At 37.3% G+C, this 11,771-nt stretch overlaps 1 protein-coding gene across 3 annotated transcripts in view; it reads left to right on the top strand.

The window, feature by feature from the left end:
• LOC129777071 (uncharacterized) overlaps nt 1–11,771 on the top strand; it is a 183,357-nt gene that overhangs the window by 58,484 nt on the left and 113,102 nt on the right. The window lies entirely within an intron of this gene.

Consider the following 11,771-nt stretch of genomic DNA (forward strand, 5'->3'; position numbering starts at 1 on the left):
GATTACGTCTCGTTGACAAAAAAAAAAGTTTTACTTTCACGCGTGGTGATATGATTAATACTGGTTTTGGCTCATTACAGGATAGTATGTTTATGTGTCATTGGAGCACGTGGAATTTCTGAGTTAGAGTGGCCGTCAACTTATTGCATCCTCCGTGTTGCTGTCGTCATTTTCCTTCATTCTCAAAATTCAATTCGATATTGTAAAAGCTTTTGGTCTGACCATACACAGGATAGGGCAGAGCAATTAAATCTTTTTTATCAGAAAAACAAAAAAAATAAACTAATATTTTATCGCACTACAATAGATCGCAGTGGTTCAATGCTCCTACAAAAGAAGAATACTTTATTGGTTTCATGTTAATGCATGTTCTGGACGAACGAGTGGAATAAAAGAATTCTTACTCTTACTCTTACTGGTTCGTATGTAAATCCAGATTAGACTAATATCAGGACAATAATTTTCCTACTTGTTAACAACTGCTCGGAGCAAGGTTCCTGTCAAATATAGAATTTTATGCGGAAATAATTACGATTTTATGCCATTCTTCATTTGAAACACCAGCGCTTGTTTTAGAGTACTGATTTCTCTGGAACGGATGGAAAATTAGCTTCGTATTCGTTCAATATGTGATGTGTTTAGTACTGATTTTCTCAACAAAATTCCAATTTTGTGGATTTACATTCGATGAATTTGCAATAAATTTCATGATTTAATGGAAAGATTCAATAGAAGATTTGAAATTAGAATGCTAACGATCATTTCAATTGTGTGTGCTAATAAATCGTATTAGCAAAAAAACAACTAAATAAACGATCTCACTATTTCTCCAGCATTGCTCCAACTCAGAGAGGTTGAATGCTCTCGTTCAGAGGCGGTTTGATGGGTTTACGGTATTTCATTCGCTCAATGTTCACTCATTATCGCTTTACAAGTAGAATGCTGATACCAGCTGTCGGCGGCGTGTTCAGTAGAGTTGTTTTAATCTGTACTAATAATTCTAAAAATGAGAAATGAACTCACTCACGATTATAATTGCTCGTAACGGTTTCGAACGATGTGTTTCCTGTTTCGTCAGAACTGCCAAAATTCTAACAGTACATTATTTCTAATGGAACAATTATTGACCATGCTTTCCATTCTGCATGCATTATTTTGATCTATCCCAGTTTCCATCAATTTTCAGCAACATAAATATGTAACGGTGAGAGGTGATTGACGCAATCGAGGAATCTTTATTCCTTCTTCATGGAACGGGAATGTGTAGGAATAACAAGAATTGTAATGACGTTCCTATCTCTCACGTCTTGTCTAGAGATCCCAGATGTGAAGACATATCTTCAAGTTGAAGACAATATATACAAATCGATTATACGTTTATGTTTATATTCTATATATGTTTATATTTCGAAAACATTTTAAAAAAATTTGAGGACATTTTAAAGCATTTGAAAATAAGAAACAATGAAGGAGGTTGTGTCCAAGACACGTCCACATTGTTGACGTAGACCTACGCTGTTGTTTTATTCGAGTCGCTTGTTAATAACTTCGGATAGTATTTTAGAATGCTGCGAAATTTCAGAAATAACTATTTATGCATTGAATTGAAAATTACTTACATACACTCGGCTACAGGCGATTATATACATATTGAATCAGCACCATTATTCCAAATCTCATGACTACATCGATCTTTCTTTGGCACCGAAACAACAACAATTGCAATACTTGCTAGTATCAAAAGGTCGGTGTTAAGTCAGATGGTACCAACTCGCAAAAATGTCAATTAGTCCGGTCTGACTTAATACCAATCAAATATCATGTTATTTAGTATTGTCTCAGTGGAATCGTACCTTCTAGACATCGTTCGTACAACGAATACCAACCAACACCAAACAGGCGTGGAACATAGCATACATACAGAGTCATACATTGGTGGCTTGAAGCGACTAAGAATATGAACACTTCTCATCATTTTGCGCAATTCTCAAAAGAAACAATTCTGTTATTATAACTGGCCTCGGAAAAAGTTGCATTATTTTCTCAAGCTCGAGATAAGCGCAGCTCTTATCCTTAGTGGAGAAAGTTTTGTTACTGGAGAAATTCTAGAACGCCATACAAATGAAACACAAATTTCTGTATAACTTGAGAGCTAATCAAGCAAATTGAATCAAATGAGGCATATGGAGGTTTTTGAGAGCAATAAATGTTTCTATGGTGGTTCGACACACCTTCCTCCTTTGGAATGGAGAGGGGTCCCATAAAAATGTTACACACATTTCAACCAAACGTAACAATTGAAAATTTTCGGAAAACTCTGAAGGAAAATAGGATAATTCGGAAAATTGAATGCCCATAAATTCCACAATTACATAGTGACAGTCCATTTGATGTTTGCGCTAACGAAATCGATCTTTGTTCGAAAGTGGAAATGGATTTTAATGTGATGAAACGCACTCCTATATCTTCTTCTATCTATATAAATAAAAATGAATAGCTGAATGTGTTGATAAGATCAAAACTCGAGGAAGGAATTGTCCGATTTAGTTCTGTCTTTATTCTCTCATATTTTCTGTATCCATGTAACGGAGAAACATGTTATTTGCAAGTGGATGAAAAATTTTGCACGAGAATTGTGTCTGAAAAAAATCTGATATTATAATGACGAGTTTTGGTAGAAGTACTAGGAATTTTATAGTAAAAGGTAATTTTGAAGGGTCGATTAGAAGATCAATCAATGAACAGTTCTGCGATTGGACCCATGATCGTGCGCTTAGTGAAACAACGTGATTGTTTGAAGGGATTGATACCAAAAAATAAATTTTGGGCGGGACGAAATTTGACGGGTCAGCTAGTGATTTATATCAAACTATCAATAGTACATTCGGGAGAATGTTACACTCATGACAGTTGAAGTTACAATCGATTAAATGTTACATTCTGGTAAATGATACATTTGGATGAATGTTGTATTTTTTGTGCAGGCAGGTTTGTTTGGTTTTTTTTCTTCTTTTGATTTGCCGAACATTACTTTGTGACACAATGTTCGAAAAAGGTGTTACTTAGCTTACTTACAACTAGCTTTTATTTTTTCTGTGCCTCAATATTATCGCCACAATGCCGTTATCTTTTGAAGGATTGACTTTTTTGTTATTTTCATATTTTACTTGGTTTGTGGAAAAATAATAAAAATGCATAAAATGACTTGAATGTTCTTGCATTAGTCAATATAATATATTTATTTTGTTATAAATCTCACTTCATTCAGAATTGTGTGTGTCTGTGTGTTTGTATCGCAGCTGTTGGGTTTTGCTGTTGTTATTTATTTTTCTCTCTCTCTGTTTTAGTTCCTGTACAGCTAAATGTGCGCTTTCTTCATATTGTTTCTCATCAACTCAACCGTTTGTTTAGTTTTCTTTTGCGTCAGCTATGTGTAATATTCCACTTTCCTTCACTGGAAATGAGTTTTCTTCTCGTTTTTCTCGTGCAGCTCGCAATTTCCCTCCAGTTAGCCATCGTGTGTTTTCATCCATTGTTGTGGATTGAATTTAAAACTAAAAAAACGAAAGCCAAAATCCTTTCGAACGCAAATCAAAACAGGTTCCATAACTGAAATTTTCCGTTGTTGAATAGTTGATTCCTCGAATGTAGCAGTATCTCTGATTTAGTCGCTTCAACCACACTGTTTTGCTGTTTTCGTACACTAAGCTCAATGTTCTGTCTTCGTCGCAACTTTTCTTCTTCTGCTCCCGTAGAGAATAAATTCTGATATTGGTTTGTTTCCTATTGAGATTCACTATCTTACATATATTTTTTTTTTTAATGATGATGATGGTCCCACCTCTTTCCCCTACAAAGGCTTTAGCGGGACGAGTTATCTTATTGATAATAATTGAGTTACTGAGGTTATTACATCATACTAACCAGTGAGCACATTAAATTGAAAAGAAAACGGACTGGTTATCCCGCAGACATAGATTACTAATCGATAGAACAATTTAAGCCTTTGTCTAAAGTATTCATTCCATGGCATGTCGAGAGAATTTCCAACCCGGGAAGACCCTAGACCGATCGGGAATTGAACCCAATGCCTATGTCAGTATTAGCCATGAATTTTCAAGGGAAATCCCGCTTTATCAGATCCCCGGCCACGGCCTGCAATTGCGATCGTTTCCGAGTTCTAGTAGCTGAGCAAACCCAAGCCTTATTCTAGCCGACACTTCAGGCCCATCACTTTACATATCCCAAGGCATGTCAAGAAAATTTCCAACCCGAAAAAATTCTTGACCGATCAGGAATTGAACCCAATACCTATGTCAGCATTAGCCTAGAATTTACAAAGGAATTCCCGCTTCACTGGATACCCGACAACGGTCTGTTAATCGTTTTCGAGACCAGACAGCTGAGCAAACCTAAGCCTAATTCCAGCCGATACTTCAGGCCCTACATTCAACCTGGGGTATAAACGTGTCAACCTGAATCTGCAATGAGATCCGCCACAATACAGAAAAATCTTGATATAATTATCTGTTGAGAAGATGAATTTACAAGTATTCCGATTGAGCTATCCCTAGCTTACCTCAGGTTTCCACATTAAACCCCTTGGAATGACTTTGTTTTATTCGATCAAAAATTCTTTTGCTTTTGTTCAATCTCACGTTTCTCTATGTTTACATATCACACGTTAATATTTTTTGTTTGCTTGTTTGTTTGTTCATTAGTTTTGTACAATTTTTCTTTATTTTCACTTCAATTATTTCTGTTTTGCTTCTCACTATTTTTCACTCTGTGTTCGGGTATATGTTACATCCGGGTAAATTTTACATTCGGGTAACTGTCGACTCTGACGATCCTCCATCTTCTAATAACATACAACAAACGAAAAATAATGACGACACGACCATTCGAACTTCTATGACCCCATGTGTAGGGTGTAAGTAATGAAGGGAATACACCCGATTTTTTTTTTACGCGGGGGATACGTAAAAAAAGCCGCGTTGATTGGAGAATCCGTGTAAAAACACCGAGTTAATTCGAAAATCCGCGTAAAAAACGCGTTAAATGGAAATTCCGCATAAAAAACCGCGTTAATGGGGAAATCCGCGTAGAAAAAACCAGGTCACCTAAAATCTACGTGAGCATCGTGATAGAGTGCGGCACTAATTTCCATCATAAGCGCTAAGTTTCGTCGCAAGCATTGATTACCGTCACATGCCCTGACGGAGCATTAAGACGAAATGTGAGCGGAGTGAAAGGTGTAACATTGCTCTGGTCTTTTTTTATCGGGACTTCTTCTTCTTCAATGGCACTAACGTTCCTAGAGGAACTTCGCCGTCTCAACGTAGTATTACTTGCGTCATTTTTATTAGTACTTAGTTGAGATTTCTATGCCAAATAACACGCCTTGAATGCATTCTGAGTGGCAAGCTCTAGAATACGCGTGATCACAGTGCAAGTCGGAGGAAATTTCTTTGACGAAAAATTATCGGGACCCTGAAATCAAATTAGGCATATTGAGGTTTTAGGGTGCAATAAATGTTTTTATGGTAGTTAGACTCTCCACCCCCCTTTCTAAAGGGGGGCTGCCATACAAATGAAACACAAATTTTCTGTATTACTCGAGAATTATTCAAGCAAATGGAACCAAATTAGGCATGTAGAGGTTTTAGGATACAATAAATATTTCTATGGTGGTTAGACACTCCTCCAGCTCTCTAAGGGTGGGCTGTCATACAAATGAAACACAAATTTCTGCATAACTCGAAAGCTACTCAAGCACAATTTGCGATGTGAGGGTTTTTGGGTATGAGAAATGTTTCTATAATGGTATGACACCCCTCCCTCCTCTGGAATGGAGAGGGGGTCCCATAAAAATATTACAGCCAAACATGACAGTTGAAAATTTTCGGAAAGTCTGAAGGAAAAAGTGAAAATTCGGAAATTCAAATTCCCATATGTTATACAATTACATAGTGACAAGTACTGTTAGTCCATTTGATGTTTGCGCTAGCTTAATTGATCTTTGTTCGAAACTGGAAATCGATTTTAATGTGATGAAACGCACTCCTATATCTTTATCTATCTATACCAATGAAAAAGTATCGCCGAATGTGTTGATAAGAACAGAACTCGAGGAAGGAATTGTCCGATTTAGGGCTGTCTTCCATATTCCATGTAACAGAGAAACATGTTATTTGCAAGTGGTTGAAAAATCTTGAACGAGAATAGTGTTTGAAAATAATCTGATATTATAATGATGAGTTTTGTTGGAAATACTAGGAATTTCATAGTAAAAAGTAAATTCAACGGAGACGAATAGAAGATCAATCAATGAACAGTTATGCGATTGAACCCATGAACTTGCTCATAATAAGAAAACGTGAATGTTTGAAGGTATTGATAACAAAAAACAAATTTTGGGCGGGACGAAGTTTTCCGGGTCAGCTAGTACTATACTATAACATTTGGGGAACTCCCCTCGGGACACTTCATCCTATCTTACAGAGATGATCTAGCAAACGACTGGAAAACTTTTTAATGAATAGAGGAAAAAATGTACAAATCAGCTTAGTAAATTTATCAAAAGTACTAGAGCAGAAAATAACAGCAAAATCTTAGTTTCCCCAAATGCCTTGAATGCACTAAATGTAGCTGGACCGGATGGATTGTCGCCGGCATATTCAAAATCAGATTCAGAAGAATCAATGAATTGAATTTCGGCATTTCAACCTTTCTCCAGATTCATGTATACTTGCGTAAATTTAAGAAATGTCGTTCTTAATCTCAATTTTAAATAGTTGTAAGAAGTCAGAAATGATACAAAATATCGTGGGATTGCGATACAATCTTGTGTTCCTAAATTCTGTGCATCTTTGGTAAATCAACATAATTTCTCGCGAGTTCGAAACTGAATTTCTATTTAGTAAGAAGGAGGATATCAACTCCGATAAAAAGCAATGCAATCTTTATAAACTCCATTGGAGGTACAAGTCTGATGGTTCGGGGAATGTCCTCTCAAAACCGACTTATGCAGTCTACTTTCAATCAATACAGATGGAAAGTTAGAAGCTCATCGAATATTTCAAAATTTGGTATCGCTCTTGTACGTAAACAATCTGGATGATTGGGTTTTCTAGCAGAACGCATCACCTCTTTAGAGTTGCCAAATTTATCCAAATCTCAATTTGAAAACAACTTTGTAGGAACCAAAAGATGTCCACAGAAGAAAATGCTCAACAAAATTGCGTCTTTGCGTCATTTGTTTGTACTCGCGTAACGATTCCAGAGATATGCCTATTAAGCGATCTTTGTTTCACGTTCCAATGGTAAGTTCACGCCCGGTGAACACATCTTTAGACGGTGTGTTAGATAGCAATGAGCAGCATGCTTTCGCTTTTAATCAAACTTCCTCCCGCAATGCAAATTTTCGACGGTTTGCGCTAACAAGATTTAATCACTTTTTTTAGCACGCCTCAAACACCCCTGCAACGGGTATATTAGATTACACTGTAGCTCGGTAGCAATCCAAAAGCTACTGATTGCTCTCAACCACGAAGATTTCTTGCTTTGTTTAATTTGATCAGAATGGGCCTAAGAGGACTGCGGCGCTTTCACACCCACACTAGTGTTTCCAGCTGCAGCTGCTAGACATGAATATTATTCGGTATTCAAATTTTGCAAAGAATTTCTTCGGTTTAAACTTAATTATAAACAATGTTTCAGGAAAAATATATTATTCAGACATAACGCGTGATTCAAATATGTATTACAATGTCAAATAAATGTATTAGATTTACATATGTTATTTTCATTAAAATACAGAAATAGAAAAATAGACTTAAGATTTGTTCGATTCGCCCCGTCTACATGCCAACGTGCTGTGAAGAAAGTTCGAAGACCTTGCCCAAAATTATAAACATTCGCATCATCGAAAGCGTGTTATCGCATAAAAAAATGGATCGTTTGACTTCCGCTGGTTTTATTCACCCTGTGATTATCGGCTATATTAGTGAACAGACACGCGAATGCTGCTTTTTGAGATTTTTTTTTTCTGTAATTTCTCGGCTGCCACTTGACGCTGGTGAGATAGAAAACGTGCATCATAACCGAGCGTTTTTATTGAAGGTAATGAAAATAAACCGAGGTTTGTTATGAATATCTGCTATCAGAATGCTCATATAATGCACTGAAACGCTTTATCTTCCTGTAGCAACATTTGATGATTACTGTTCAAAGAAGTGAAAGCATTTTGGATGAATCGGATAAACCGAAACTGTTGTTCAATCAAATAGGTTCAATGATTCACCTCCGATGGATCCGAACCAAGCGAACGACTATTAGGAAAAATAGGTTACATACTCTCACCGAACCCTTCAACAACCGAAAACGAGGCTAATGATTCCAAACGATAGGGAAGAGGTGTTTGATTAGTGGACATCAACAACGCCGATCGTGAAACAAATTGCTAATTGCGACCTAACAAGAAAAGCCGAAGATTCGTTTACCGTTTCCCAGCTGTACTAATTTTTTCGTCGTTGCCGCGGTGTGATAACTTCGACAAAACGAAAAAACAAACACCCTTAATGGCAATACTCGATCCACGCTTTATAAACTTAACACAGTTCGTTATTGTGTCTACAGAAAATTAAGATCACACATTTTCCATTCTCTTTCGCGGACCATCCATATCCAGCGAAAATCGAAGAAAGTCACCTGCTTCAACCATTTCTAATTGAGCAACAACTCATCAGACTGCCCGGCTTACGGAGTCTCAATAACTGATGACGGCGAGAAGGAAGAGAAAGAAGCAAACAAACGACGCATCGATTGGATTGAGTCGTAAACGATAAGGTGCTGAATGAATCTTCGATTGGCACGTTTCTCATCATGGGAAACTTGCTGAATGTGGGTTAATGAAATGATCTGGACCGAATAAGGTTTAAAATTGGATCGATTTCTGCGTCGAAAGTCTGAATTATGCAAAACTACAGGTTCCAGTACAAAAATAGCTCCGTGTGGGGAAGCACACTAGTACTGAGGACTTTAATAGCTATAAAATCGACAAAAAAATTAATTCAGTTTTTATTCGTTGCAACGGTTATTCAGATTATTATTTCTCGGTAGAACATCTCAAATGGATTTTCGATCTTCCAGATGTTATCTCTCAATACCAAGCACTTAATCATAAAACAAACGGTTCCCGGAATAAATCGCCACAGAAAACGACTGCAACAGAAACCACCGCTTATAAAATGTGTAGTAGGCTATAAATATTGTGGCGCGGTATTGTATTTCAAAACAAGAATTAACCGGGCAAACGTATCGCCCCAGGCAAACGTAACGCCCCGGGCAGACGTATACCGTCCGACGCTCGCTAGAGCTCGGTCGGACATTGCTAAAGGATCGTATCCTATGTTTCAAACTAACCGGGCAATCAGTGGATCCCAGGTTTGCGTGCGAGACACCGCCGCTTCCGACGGCGGGTCGGCGGTGGACTCGGATTGCGTCATCTTGGCGGCATGGGCCGCCTCGATTCCTTATCCTCGCCAAATGGGGACTTCGTCCCCATTACATTGTCCTCAGAATAAATTTCGAAAAACGAGAACAAGAGAATAAATTTATAATAGAAATGTGAGGCACATGATGTTTTTCCCGCGCCAAATATTTCTAGCCTACTACACTTTTTCTAAGCGGTTGTTTCTGTTGCAGTTGTTTACTGTGGCGATTTATTCCGGTCACCAAAACAAACGAATTCAACCTGGGATAGCTGAAAAAAATTGAATGTATTCTGGAGTGGAAAGCTCTAGAATACGCGTGACCACAGTGCAAATCGGAGGAAATTTCTTTGACGAAAAATCTCCCGGCTAGAACGGGAATCGAACCATAACCCCCGGCATGATAATGTAGTACGCTAACCATTCGACCAAGGGAACGCCACCTTCGCGTACCTGTCAACCATGAATTGTTGGTACAGCTCACGACATCATATAATGACATCATACGATACACATAAAATTGATCGAGCGCACTCCTTTATTTCATTCGTCTTCATAAATATTATTTCAAAATGAGTAATGATGTTCATAATGATTGGAGTACCTGTGACAGGATCACGATGTCTATTGTTTTTTTTGCAATATTCATCTTGTTCTTTTAGAACGGTCGGACATTTTTCGTCAAAGATATTTCTTCTGACTTGCATTGTGGTGATACACATTCTAGAGCGTGTCACTCAGAATACATTCAAGGCGTGTTGTTTGGTATAGAAATCTCAACTAAGTACTACTAAAAATGATGCGAGTAATACTACGAACCGAGCAAGTGTGATTTGAAGTATTTCAATAATTCGGTGTGCTCATTCAAAAATACTTCCAGCTCGCCGGCGATACGCCTGGCTTTAGACGAAGTGAGGTTACTTGCGAATGTGTGGATGAAAGTTAAATCTAGCGCCATCTGTCATTTAACCACTCAAATAAATTCGTTCTGTTTGCAAAACGACCGACGGTTAAATATTTTGAATATTGTTTGTACAAAATTACTCAAATCGCGATTAGAAATAGGGTATAGGGGTTTAAATGTTTGGGGTATTGTTTGAAGCAAAGTTTAAGAATAAAAATATTCAGATTTTTTTGTGCATAGAGGGACTCTAGTCGGTATTAAATATTTAAATAGTTTACAACCTTTTCTCATGCCTTGGTAAGCATGCAAAATCGGTCGAGCCGTTTCGGAGGAATTCTGTAACAAACACCGTGAAACGAGTTAGTGTGTGTTCGTATTAGTCATAGCGAGTCGCTCTATTTCGTCGCTCCGCTCAGTGGACTGTTGTGCCCTGGTGGTGCTTTTCGAGATCGTTTTTCGTATCGCAGTTCTGCCAGTTTGTTTGATATTCTGCGAAATGGAAATCTGCAACAGTTGCGCATTAAACATGACATCCGCCGAAGTTGTTTGCGGTGGTTTTTGTAAAGCGACATTCCATTCCAACTGCGCCAGAATAACAGTAACTTTGTAAGGTGAATGATTTTGGTTTTTTCCAGTCGAAAATATGATCATGTACCTGTGTCGAATAAGGTATTCGAATGTTCCAAAACCTATGAATAAAATTGTCTTTTTCATGATTTATAGTAGTTTTATAGAATATTTTTACGGAATCACATGTTTTTAAGGATTATAAAATACACCTTCTATTTGTGTCAATGCGCCGCTCGTTCGAGTTAATTTTTAATCGATCACCAGATGATTATTTAGCACGTATTCAGATATTTTCTGGATTATAACACTTACAAATATTATAAACATCATGCTTGCACACAATTTGTATCAGATTTCAGAGCTAAACCATTAAATTAACGCATTTTGATGAACTCAATTCAGACCATGAGTTGTCCAATTCAATAATGTTATTTTGTCCACATGATTTCTGTGGCAACCGCTTGGCGCGCCGTAGTTTGTTTATTGTGTCCTTCGCACATAGCAGAAATAAAGTTTCTCTGTATTGAGTATATTGAGGGTAACACTTTTAAAATGCCCAAGAAAAGGCAATATTCAAAGGAAAGCCTAAATTATGAATGGATCAATATGATGACACTAAACTCAAGCAATGATATATGCAACATCTACTTGAGAATTCTACTGTTTTCATTCAAAAATGATGATTTCTAAAACCGAACAAACCATGATCATTTTTTGGACAAACCATGATCAGAGGTGGTCAAATCATCATCATAATTCCTCTTTAGGGAAAATCGTTGACATAAACATAAAAATTTAAAAAA

The sequence above is a fragment of the Toxorhynchites rutilus genome, chromosome 3, assembly GCF_029784135.1.
Source record: "Toxorhynchites rutilus septentrionalis strain SRP chromosome 3, ASM2978413v1, whole genome shotgun sequence".
NCBI lineage: Eukaryota > Metazoa > Arthropoda > Insecta > Diptera > Culicidae > Toxorhynchites > Toxorhynchites rutilus.